This window comes from Ambystoma mexicanum, chromosome 2q (assembly GCF_040938575.1).
Source record: "Ambystoma mexicanum isolate Mex_15411 chromosome 2q, UKY_AmexF1_1, whole genome shotgun sequence".
Lineage (NCBI taxonomy): Eukaryota > Metazoa > Chordata > Amphibia > Caudata > Ambystomatidae > Ambystoma > Ambystoma mexicanum.
Window position 1 is genome coordinate 1,030,674,805 of NC_090924.1, and position 10,875 is coordinate 1,030,685,679.

Sequence of the window (10,875 nt, forward strand, 5' to 3'; positions counted from 1 at the left end):
CCTAGGGCATGTGTAAAATAACCTAGGGCATTTGTAATATAACCTAGGGCATGTGTAATATAACCTAGGGCATGTGTAATATAACCTAGGGCATGTGTAAAATAACCTTGGGCATGTGTAAAATAACCTAGGGCATGTGTAAAATAACCTAGGGCATGTGTAATATAACCTAGGGCATGTGTAAAATAACCTAGGGCATGTGTAAAATAACCTAGGACATGTGTAATATAACCTAGGGCATGTGTAAAATAACCTAGGGCATGTGTAATATAACCTAGGGCATGTGTAAAATAACCTTGGGCATGTGTAAAATAACCTAGGGCATGTGTAAAATAACCTAGGGCATGTGTAATATAACCTAGGGCATGTGTAAAATAACCTAGGGCATGTGTAATATAACCTAGGGCATGTGTAAAATAACATTGGGCATGTGTAATATAACCTAGGGCATGTGTAAAATAACCTAGGGCATGTGTAATATAACCTAGGGCATGTGTAAAATAACCTAGGGCATTTGTAATATAACCTAGGGCATGTGTAATATAACCTAGGGCATGTGTAAAATAACCTAGGGCATGTGTAATATAACCTAGGGCATGTGTAATATAACCTAGGGCATGTGTAAAATAACCTAGGGCATGTGTAAAATAACCTTGGGCATGTGTAATATAACGTAGGGCATGTGTAAAATAACCTAGGGCATGTGTAATATAACCTAGGGCATGCGTAAAATAACCTAGGGCATGTGTAATATAACCTAGGGCATGTGTAATATAACCTTCGGTCATTGTGGGCTGCCTCTTGCAAGACACAAGAACAAACACGCTGGCAACTACTGGAAACAAATCTAGCTGGTTTCTTTCCTTTTTTAAAGTTTTTCTTGGAGAAATACAACTTAAAAGGAAATGCAGCAGTGACATTTGTTTTCCAGTAGATTTTGCATCCAAACTTGCAACCTTGCTGATTAGAACGGAAGACGTCTTGCTTTGCCATTCATTACTAGTTATCTCATGGATCCGATGTTTTGTATGGCTGTGGGTAGAACTCAAGAAACGTTCATGAACACCCTGAATGGCAACTGGGAATTTCTCGACCAAAACGACTTTCTGCTTTGGAAACCTTTCGATCTTTAGTGTAATGAAACGTGCTCAAGTTGTATTTCTACATCAGATAGAAGCACACAAAGGCTGCCATTGGCGCACAATGGGCATGGGGACATTGTGGGAAGATGCACCATGCCCACGGATGCAGCTGGTCTCCAGACAGGCACCAGATCACATAGCAATAAAAGACATCCCACAATAGCAGCACAGGACTACACCTTGGAAGGCCTCCTGTGGGCATGGACCAAGGTCTGAAAAATGTGTGCCATCAACAGCATGACTCACAAATATACAACACCAATACTTGCAGTCCATGCTAAAGCTATCCCAGGCGGGCGCAACACGGATGAACGCACAATAAATCAAGGATCCCAGTACTCTCCTAGTTATTCTGAGAATACTACGCAAATGAATGTCTGACAATCTGTCCAATTAATATCATGTTTCTCGGCATAACCAGAACATTGAGTCACATTTGGCTAGGTCCTAGGGCCGAATGCTAAAATGCAGCTGAAATGAGTCAAAGTTTTACAGAACTTATGACCCACGAAAAATCCTATTGCACCTGTGCTATGGATCAGCGCCTTGGTATAAAGCGCTCTATAAATAAACAAAACAATCAATCAATCAATCTAAACGTATTTTATTGAGCTGCATAAGACAACATGATTCTCACCTTGCAAGGCAAATTATCTGCGTCTGAAACTGTTGCCAATATTAAAGAAATTACGCCAGTCACATCATCTTTGCACTCGTGAGAAGTACCATGTCAAGTACCGCTTGGCCGCTCCGTTCCGTGTGCTGTTGGAACGTTGGAACTCTGATTGCAGCCATGGACCCGTGGAACTTATTTGAGTACTGCAGCCTTAATTGAAGGTGAACCTTGGGGAAAGACAATTCCTACGGAATGATCCCCAGTCCCAGTCAACTAACCTCACTACTTCTCTTTTGTCTGCAGCCACTCCTTCACCTTTTCTGATTGGATACTTTGTATAAAGCGAGCTCGCACGACCGCGCGCACTCGTGAGAAGCGCCGTGTCAAGTACCGCTTGGCCGACTTCCGCAGCCTTGAATATCCCACCTGGTGTTGCTTCACCGATTAGCGTTGGCAGACCATATCTGTTTGGCACAAACAAACCCACAGTACACCACAGGGGGCTTGCTGATAAGGCCCATGCTGCCTTTTAATCTTTACCATTTTGTGCCCAAAAGCCTTCCGTGGTAGCTCTGCCTGAGCCCCATCTGCTATCTGACTTCACCTTATTACAAATTCCAGAAATCAGGCTGATGCTTGTGCCGAGAGACAGTCCTAGTTCATCAGACTCTCATTCTTCGCCAGTTCGTGATGACATAGACCTTTCTATCTATGCCAGTCAATTTGAATCACCTATATCTATCTACAGCACAAACACCATTCGCCGAGGTGGATGTTCTGAATCCTCTGCACATCGTTCCCAATCTCTCTCGTATGTTCACCCCACGCCTCGGCGACCCAGCCATACCCTACCTGTAGGAGGCGTGAATCCACCCACTCCAATGATTGAGATAGCTCTTTCGGCTATTAATATCACAATGCTAACTCTCTTCAAATTATTTGAATCTTTAGAGGTCAAAATCCTAAACAAGCACTGCAGCTCGACCAAGTACCTCAATCTCTGTAATCACTGTGTTCTGGTCTGAGTGTTTCAAAGCTAGGCCCGTCCAAGTGCGAATTGCCCAATTCTCAAGATGCTCTAATCATTGATGGGAGCAATGCCCCATATCAAATAACGTGGCCCTTGCCCGCCCTTCTGTTTTTTTTGGCAGTTATTCGTCCAATTGTGGACTTAGTAGTAGAGCCGACAGAGGCCGCGAGAAATGACTCATGGATAAGCCTGCCACATACCCCCCCCTATAAGAGAACAAACAATGCGAATCACTGCAGGGTCTAAGCGGGACCTGGACAAGAAAGAAAATGCCAATGTCAAACAAAACAAAAAAAAGGGGGCTTGTAATTTCACTAAGAAACCCAAAAACATGCATCAATCAGACAAACGAAAAATACACCGAGGCTTGGTTGAGGAAGCCTTTTATTTGGGACTGGGAAGATTGCTTGATCTAATTCTGATGATGCCTGACATCACTGATACCATAGTTGCTGGTGAAATAAACCTAGACTGTCTATCGAAATAGCTAACTTCCCACTCCAAAGAGGTCAGTAAATGGACCCCCTTCAAGGCAGACAGGAACTTTCACATGCTTAATGGTGCTGTTGAGGGAGACATTCCTGCTCACTCGACATGGCAACGGGCTTCGACGACCAGCATCATAGATTATATACTTGTTGGCCACAACCTATTCAAGAATGTTGATTCTTTTAAGATTATATCTCAACCACATAGTGATAACAATCTTCTATCTCTACACATCAACTGGTCCATTCCTCGATCTGAGAAGGCATGGATGGCCCAACATCTAACGGTCAATAATGCAAAATCACGTTTTCGTTGGTCGGACCATAAATTGGAAGAGCTCAATCGAATAGTTAATTATAATAGTGAGCGCCAAATACCAACGCAATACACAAACCTTCTTCAATCATCTTATAGTCCAATTTTTGTGGCGTCCGGACCAAAGCATAAACATGTACACGCATTTGACCCTGAGGTCAATGCCAAAAAGGTTGAATATCGAAAGCAGCTCAGGATGATTATAAAACTAAACAAAAACTTCTCAAATCAGGCCTTAAGCTCCCTGCGCTGCAGATATCGGCAATGGACTAGAGTGCATAAATCACAGCTATTTCAAAGAGACAGCGAACAAATGCCCAAATAAATTGTGTCAAAGAACAACAATGGCTGCCTCATTTTACTCAGCTGCATGTAGATTCAGATTATGACCACTTTGTTTTGAGGCCTAATCCGGCAGTGGCTTGGTCAGTTGAATGCTCACCCATGATCATAGAGCAATTTATTAAGGAAGCAAGCTCTTCAAGAGCGCTGGCTCTGATGGGCTCCATAATCTGATGTTTAAATCCAATCCATTTATTTGGGCCTCGATCCTGGATTAAATCTTCAAACAAGTGTTGGATAAAAAAAAATACTGTGGCAATGGAAAACGTCGATCATCGTACTGATCTACAAAAAAGGCGATCGAACGTTGACATTGAATTATCGACCAATTGCATTATTGGACGCCCCGGGGAAGCTATTTGTAAAACTAATTTTACGCGACTTTAAATGCTGGACCAAAGTCGGACAATTCAGAGATCCACAACAGTCCGGGTTTGTTGCAGGCATGGGCACACATATCAATCTTCTATGTCTTGACGCGATAAAAACTCAATGCCAGATGACCAAGCAATCCGTGTATTTTGCATTTATAGATCTACACGCAGCTTTTGACTCCATAACGCGTGTCGTGCTTAAGTCAAAACTGGAGAGAGATCAGTGCCGATCGACCTTACGTGAGATCATTTATGCACTTCATTCCCAAACTTCAATTAGCATTCGGTTAAATTTAGATGGGTTGTTAACCATGCCTATTGCTACAGCCTGGGGCCTTAAACAAGGTTGTCTGCTTGCTTCAGCGATCTTGAATTATTTCATCCACGATGTCAGCAATACATTCGCTGAAGTATTCTCTGATTCTCCAATTCTCAATGGAGTTCCCATTAAAACACTGATTTATGCAGACAACTTAGCCCTTCTTGCAAAAACTCCATCAGGTCTACAAAAACTGCTGTGCTGTCAGCACTTATTTTGATGCAAATCACGAATAATGAACACAAATAAAACTCAAATTGTAGTCTATTCAGCGTCTAACACCACCCATAACAAATTTGTATGGATGATCAAAAAAACGAAACTTTTGACTGTGCCAAGTTATACTTATCTGGGAATGACCTTTAGGGTGGTTCTAATGCCTTATGCCAGGTGGAAAGCGTGGAACAAAAACTAGTCACTGCTATTTCGCAAACAAAAATCATTCTATATCGATATGGTAAATTCACATTAAATCCAGCTTTATCTTGGTGGAATCAAAAAGCCATTCTTTGTATTTTATATGGTCTCGAAACTCAACCAATTTGGACGAAATCTTCTTTTGAAAGATTAGAAGCTACATTTTGGAGAAACACTCTCCAGTTACCACAGTGTACACTGGAACCTTGGCTCCGTTATGAATTGGGTTTAGTTTCGCTCCACGTCCTCTATCATTGGCAACTTTGTGCTTTATTTCGTAAATGTCTGATTTCAACCCAATGTAATAACATTCTCCAAATTTTGTCATCATACTTGTTTTCGTCTGCACATGCATTTGTACAGAGGTGTATGAAAGAAGTTAACTTTGCTTTAAGCAAGGCTGACATCACTATAGACATATTAATTACAAATCCAGATAAAGCAAAAAATATGCTATATCAATGTGATTGCTACTTGTACTAAATGTCTGGAATATAAGAACAATTCTGAACTTCTTTTCCAGCCCAAACATGTGAGAACCATGGAACCCTATCTAGTAAAATCCCCCTCTCCTGCTATACGATGTGCCATATTAAGACTGCACTCCAATTTATGGCCTACCCGAGAGATTCAAGCAAGGCACAAGCTTATACCCAAACAAATGAATTTCTGCCGATTCTGTTTGAATGTAGACTTAACTGAGTTGCTTGAACATCTTATTTCAATTTGCCCCAAACTAGTGGATCTCCGACTGACTTATTTTGGGCCCCACTGTTCCTATTTAGGTTCTTTAGAAGCGGGCCAACAGTGGTCGTATATTTTATGTGCTGCTAACATTCCAATCCAAATAGCGGCTGTTAATTTTTTTAATGCTTTGAAGTTAGAATCATAATATGTTTTAATTTGCTGTTTCACTTCATGTATTTTCCTACTGAAATGTGTTATTGTGTTCATTATGTCTTCTTATATGATTTTGTATACATATTGAAAAGTTGATTTAATGTCAGCTAAATCAATAAAAAAATATTTTTAAAAAAAGCTTAAATAACATCTAGGCTAAACCCCTTCACCTACAGATAAGAATCTCTTTGCAGTTTCTAATTTTCAGCTCAGCCCATTCATCTTTCTTGCATCTGCCAAATTGTTGGGCAATATTTCCACACATTCTGCAAGGAAAGTTTTCAGAATGTGTTGCATTGTTTGATAGGCCACCCCTCAAAGACCTTGGGCAGGTTTTCATAACATAGACAAAATTATGCAGTATCAATTCAATGATTAGATCTGGCCAGAGGCAGCTTTAGCATTCTGCCAGAGATCATGGAGCAGTGTGTAGAGGCACCTTTGTGTCAGTCAGCTACTCTGTGTTGGATAAAGGGTACACCATGGTGAAAGAGCTGTTATAGGGTCAACCATTTTGTGCAAGATATTACTTCCGTTTTATACATGCAAGACCATTGTTAAAACTTTGATTTTAAGAGCTTCTTTTATCTTAATGATGCATGGTACATTGACGTTGTTTTCCATTTTGTGCTGGATTACAGTGTGTTTAAAGAATACAATAATGAGGATTCCAGTATGTAACGACCAGCTTGCCCTGTGATGCTAAGAGTGTCTTACATTGGGCCATTGTATTTTAACTAAAAGAGCGTTTCGACATGCGCCATCTTGGAACGGCAGGACATGTTAGGCAATGTTATTTTTACTTGGGCAAGACAGCTCTGTGACCTTGAATCAAGTGTGCATTTTCCTTTTATGGGTTAACTTTCTGTGTGTCATGTATTGATACCTTACAGTGAATCAGTTACTGCCTTATTTTATAAGACAACATTATCAATGGGTGTTTAAATTGTTAATGACTCCAATCAAGCAGTCCCACTAAGTCAGTGCCTTGTCTGGGATTGCTCAAGGGAAGCCCTTATTTATATATTTTTATGTCCAGTTTGTGTACTCTGGACGACAACCCTTATATAACACCCCTCTCTTAGAATCCCCCTGACCCCACTGAGCCAAGAAGTAAGTTTGTTTTGCAAATTTAAAAGGTTTATTTGAGAATTAAACAATATATATATATATCGTACTTTTATAATAAATTAATAATTGATATCACACTTGTGAATATGAGCAGTAATCAACAATAGGTAATCCTACAATAGCACAGTTCTGGTGACTTATGGCTAGGAACAGGGGAATAAGGTATCAGAGAATGCTTTATGGTTTCAAGGAGATGCAAAGATGAATAAAAGACAGTACAGAAATAAACTTGATATGATTTCAGCAAAAGATAATGTGATCACTTTTTCTTTGACAATTCACTCCCCCCCTATGCAATGTAAGGAGATGGAAGTAACACGCACAATTCTCAGGAATACACACAAATGCAATACAAAGTTCCAGTTCCCCCCAGCAAGCTTAGAGGAAAACAGGTATGATTTTAAACACAGGCAAAATCCTTTTAAATGTGGTGGCAATGAAGTGAAAAATATACTCAAATTGCTTTTAATTCCCTATAGGAGGTTCAGGGTGAGTGAGAGATACTTTAAATCAGTTCAGGCCAGCCCTATCAATGATTCAGGGATGGTTATCAAGTTGAAAACAGAATTCCGGGGTGGAAGCAAAAGATAAATGTTTTCACACGTGGCTGGAATGAAGCAAAATGTCAAATCGCGGCAATTTAGTCGCGTGCGTCGTGCGCAATTATGGAGGCACCATAGCAAGTCGTAGGAGTAGCAAGTCGGTTTAGGGCTCGTTGGAAAGCTTAGAATCATAGCCTTAAGAAATTACATTTCTAGGTCAAATGGTTCCGGAGATACGGACGATTTTGTGAAGGTAGATTCTCAAAATGAATTTTAAAGTTCAGAATGACAGATGACAGTTTTGCAGCTTTGAAGCAAAAGAAGGAACCCAATTTCTATGATGCAGTTCTCAATAGGTTAAAATAGTTTGAATTAGATTATTTTAAACTAAGAGATCGGTTTCGCACAGTTCTGGCTGAGTATTCACACTATTTTTCTGGACAGGAATGCGACTTTGTCACGGATCGGGTCAGGATTGGCTGCGGTTCTCTCACCACCGGGTACTGGTTCTCTGGTTCTGCTCACAGCGATCTGGGTCAGCTCTCAGCGATCTGGTCTGGGTCTGGTCTGTCTGGTCTCTGGAGATTGATGGATTTGAAGTCTGGATCTCTGGATGTGAAGTCGTCTGTCAGCGTGCTCTGCAAGGAAATGGAAATTGAATGTCCCTACCTGTCCTGCACAGTCTCCTTTCATGTGTTTAGAAAGTGGGTGGGTCGGCTCATTCTGCATGCCCAACCCTCTCAACTTATCATTGGCCAGTTCCTCCTCTCTCCCTTGATTGGGGGAACTTGGTTGTGAGTCAGAGTGATGAGGTAGGTTTATGGTCAGAGGACCCTCCCCTTGTCAAATTGCACACAAATCTATTTCTGATCCAAATACATATTTCTCTATGTACCATTTTTATAATATTATATGTCCTGTTAACATATTTTCTGTAGCACCAAACCATCCGATCCCTGTCTTTGTAAGATGTTGTGTCCACTTATGACAGAATTCTGCCCTTTTCATCCAGATAACGACCTCTAAACCTTTCCAGGTTTTACACAAATGTGCACCAGGGATATGGGTTTCAGATGATAAAGTGTCAGATTTTTAACATGCATACATTTGGAGTAACAACCTTTTTGCCGCTACTATCCCCAAGAACATACCACAGAGTCCTAATACCTCTTAAAATGTGCACAGAAAAATCACAAGAATGATGATGTTATTTATATAATTTTTACAAGTCCGCACTATGAATTATCCATCTTTTTAAAATTATGCTCTGGCCCCGAAGGGTGTGGTTTTCCAAAGCACATGGTGGAATTTCTGGTTTATCCACTTCCCCCAAGCTCAGCTTGCTCACAGATGCACTGCCCCTCCCCGTTTCCTTCCAAGAGGAAGCCATTTACGACCCCCCTAATTTAACATTTGCCTGGGCCAAGGACAGTGCTTTGTTTAGTTTCCTGCAGTCCCCAGGTGCTCCTCCCCTAATTCAATCAGAGAGGTGTCATCTCCTTTTGGCAGGGGCAGCAGAATGCAGCCAGGCCTGGGAACACAGCTGCTGATCAAGTTTCAACTCCTGTCAGGGGTAGTTGCCGGGCAGAATTCACTCTCTTAAGCCAGGCTTCAGCTAAATGTCCCTTTGGTTCCCAGTTTTTCGTCATCCAAATCAAACTTACAATTTTTACCCATGCAGCTAGAACGCTGATTCTAAGTTCAAAACTATGACATTTAACAGTTGCAAACTATGTGACATTCAACAGTAGGTCACTCATTTATTTTAAACATTTAGATTTTAGTGGCTTTCAGTCCAATTTAACTTAGGCTGCTGACATCCACAGCTCAGCCAGTTTTGTTATAAACATTGTTTTGGGCTCTTTCTCTTTCCAGATTTAGTATGCACACAAGAATACATTCTGCCAAATGTCTGCTGGTGTACAGTGAGATTTTTGAATATCTTGCAATGTTTAAAATAGGCATTTTTAGCTTGCATTTCAGAGAAACAAAGGTGATTTCAAAGCGCTTTTTATCTAACAGGCACAGCTATTTTTCCTTTGGCACCACCTTTCACCCCTGGCGCTTCCGGTCCATCACGCTTGCACTGGCGGGTGGCAGGTTAGGCAACCATTTTGGTGTGCGCAAAACTGCGCGGTTTTCCTGGATTCTGGCGCAATGTGGGCTTTTCCGCCCTCTAGGATTTCCTAAGAGCACAGCACAAATGTTGTAGCCTAATAACTTGAACGTGGGTCAATACACCCAACAAAATGGTAAACTGGGCAATGTGAGGAGATATAATAATTAATTAATTCATCTCTAATGGTGCAAAACACATTGCCCACAGGCCACATGCAGCACTTTGGGAAAAGATATGTGGTCCTCGAACTCACTGGCTTCTATTTTTTTTTTGCATGCTTAAATTTAAGAGAGGTAACACGAAAACCCAGAAAGATGGGAATTAAAATAGGTTGACACATCTACATTTTGAAAGCAGGAACACAATCACCAGCCAAAGACCTATCTTTCTATGTAGGCAGTTCTTCAATAGTATCTGGCATGTAATAGTTCAAGACTTTGCCATTAAGGGGGTACCAGCTGTTCCCCTATATGAACAAAAATCATTCAACACATTAACATTTACTTTTTACGTTGTACAGTAGGTATGAAACAGCATATCACAAGGTTGACATGGAACTCGGCATTTGTTAAATTCAAAGGAAATTAAAATAAGCTCAAATCATAAAATGTCCTAAAAATGTAAACAATCCCTTATAGTACTAGTTGAGTTACATAGGAGAACAGAACTATGAGGGTATGATAGACAAGTATCCAGGACCACGGATGTGTATGTGGGCAAACCCATCTTGATGTGGTTTTATACAATGTGTGTGCTTAGCTGCAGATCATCTGTATCATGTTCTCTGTTCACAAGCAATGTGTGGAGTCAGCCCAGATGTCCAACACAATCAGGGCAGCCAGAGATAACAGACAATGGGCCTATTTACAGGTTTGGTGAGGTAATTCTGTCAAAATCTGGCCTTATAATGGCAGATTTATCTGCAGCATGATCTGGAGGAAAATCCTCAATTTGAAGGTCAAACTTGTAGTTCTGTGGTGCAGTAAAAAGAGCGATGATTCCTATACCGCCCAAAGGAGTTTAGTATCAGAGTTACCACCGGCTTCTTCCTGCACTGCCAAACTTGTAATGATGCCCAATAGCCTCACTGTATCATTGCAGTATAACTGATCATGAAACCAACCCTTGAGAATGGCATC